The sequence below is a fragment of the Musa acuminata genome, unplaced genomic scaffold (assembly GCF_036884655.1).
Source record: "Musa acuminata AAA Group cultivar baxijiao unplaced genomic scaffold, Cavendish_Baxijiao_AAA HiC_scaffold_261, whole genome shotgun sequence".
Classification (NCBI taxonomy): Eukaryota; Viridiplantae; Streptophyta; class Magnoliopsida; order Zingiberales; family Musaceae; genus Musa; species Musa acuminata.
This window is the reverse complement of record NW_027020525.1, coordinates 22,501-25,000: the sequence shown is the minus strand read 5'-3', so window position 1 is coordinate 25,000 and position 2,500 is coordinate 22,501.

Below are 2,500 nucleotides of genomic sequence, written 5' to 3'. Positions count from 1 at the left end.
CGAGAGGCAGCACCGTCCCTGCTATACGAAAGCCCCATCCAGCCCTGTGCCACCCGGGGGGTTCCAGGGTGCTGAGATGGCTGACGTTTTGCTCCGCTCTCGACGGTCACCGCGCAATGCAAGAACAGGCCAAAAACTGGCCAAAACGGCCCAAAAACGGGCCAAAACTGGCCATTTTTGGCTGCACGAGCGAGCGGCGAGCGGCGGACAGCGAGCGAAGCGAGAGGCAGCACCGTCCCTGCTATACGAAAGCCCCATCCAGCCCTGTGCCACCCGGGGGGTTCCAGGGTGCTGAGATGGCTGACGTTTTGCTCCGCTCTCGACGGTCACCGCGCAATGCAAGAACAGGCCAAAAACTGGCCAAAACGGCCCAAAAACGGGCCAAAACTGGCCATTTTTGGCTGCACGAGCGAGCGGCGAGCGGCGGACAGCGAGCGAAGCGAGAGGCAGCACCGTCCCTGCTATACGAAAGCCCCATCCAGCCCTGTGCCACCCGGGGGGGGTTCCAGGGTGCTGAGATGGCTGACGTTTTGCTCCGCTCTCGACGGTCACCGCGCAATGCAAGAACAGGCCAAAAACTGGCCAAAACGGCCCAAAAACGGGCCAAAACTGGCCATTTTTGGCTGCACGAGCGAGCGGCGAGCGGCGGACAGCGAGCGAAGCGAGAGGCAGCACCGTCCCTGCTATACGAAAGCCCCATCCAGCCCTGTGCCACCCGGGGGGTTCCAGGGTGCTGAGATGGCTGACGTTTTGCTCCGCTCTCGACGGTCACCGCGCAATGCAAGAACAGGCCAAAAACTGGCCAAAACGGCCCAAAAACGGGCCAAAACTGGCCATTTTTGGCTGCGCGAGCGAGCGGCGAGCGGCGGACAGCGAGCGAAGCGAGAGGCAGCACCGTCCCTGCTATACGAAAGCCCCATCCAGCCCTGTGCCACCCGGGGGGTTCCAGGGTGCTGAGATGGCTGACGTTTTGCTCCGCTCTCGACGGTCACCGCGCAATGCAAGAACAGGCCAAAAACTGGCCAAAACGGCCCAAAAACGGGCCAAAACTGGCCATTTTTGGCTGCACGAGCGAGCGGCGAGCGGCGGACAGCGAGCGAAGCGAGAGGCAGCACCGTCCCTGCTATACGAAAGCCCCATCCAGCCCTGTGCCACCCGGGGGGTTCCAGGGTGCTGAGATGGCTGACGTTTTGCTCCGCTCTCGACGGTCACCGCGCAATGCAAGAACAGGCCAAAAACTGGCCAAAACGGCCCAAAAACGGGCCAAAACTGGCCATTTTTGGCTGCACGAGCGAGCGGCGAGCGGCGGACAGCGAGCGAAGCGAGAGGCAGCACCGTCCCTGCTATACGAAAGCCCCATCCAGCCCTGTGCCACCCGGGGGGTTCCAGGGTGCTGAGATGGCTGACGTTTTGCTCCGCTCTCGACGGTCACCGCGCAATGCAAGAACAGGCCAAAAACTGGCCAAAACGGCCCAAAAACGGGCCAAAACTGGCCATTTTTGGCTGCACGAGCGAGCGGCGAGCGGCGGACAGCGAGCGAAGCGAGAGGCAGCACCGTCCCTGCTATACGAAAGCCCCATCCAGCCCTGTGCCACCCGGGGGGTTCCAGGGTGCTGAGATGGCTGACGTTTTGCTCCGCTCTCGACGGTCACCGCGCAATGCAAGAACAGGCCAAAAACTGGCCAAAACGGCCCAAAAACGGGCCAAAACTGGCCATTTTTGGCTGCACGAGCGAGCGGCGAGCGGCGGACAGCGAGCGAAGCGAGAGGCAGCACCGTCCCTGCTATACGAAAGCCCCATCCAGCCCTGTGCCACCCGGGGGGTTCCAGGGTGCTGAGATGGCTGACGTTTTGCTCCGCTCTCGACGGTCACCGCGCAATGCAAGAACAGGCCAAAAACTGGCCAAAACGGCCCAAAAACGGGCCAAAACTGGCCATTTTTGGCTGCACGAGCGAGCGGCGAGCGGCGGACAGCGAGCGAAGCGAGAGGCAGCACCGTCCCTGCTATACGAAAGCCCCATCCAGCCCTGTGCCACCCGGGGGGTTCCAGGGTGCTGAGATGGCTGACGTTTTGCTCCGCTCTCGACGGTCACCGCGCAATGCAAGAACAGGCCAAAAACTGGCCAAAACGGCCCAAAAACGGGCCAAAACTGGCCATTTTTGGCTGCACGAGCGAGCGGCGAGCGGCGGACAGCGAGCGAAGCGAGAGGCAGCACCGTCCCTGCTATACGAAAGCCCCATCCAGCCCTGTGCCACCCGGGGGGTTCCAGGGTGCTGAGATGGCTGACGTTTTGCTCCGCTCTCGACGGTCACCGCGCAATGCAAGAACAGGCCAAAAACTGGCCAAAACGGCCCAAAAACGGGCCAAAACTGGCCATTTTTGGCTGCACGAGCGAGCGGCGAGCGGCGGACAGCGAGCGAAGCGAGAGGCAGCACCGTCCCTGCTATACGAAAGCCCCATCCAGCCCTGTGCCACCCGGGGGGTTCCAGGGTGCTGAGAT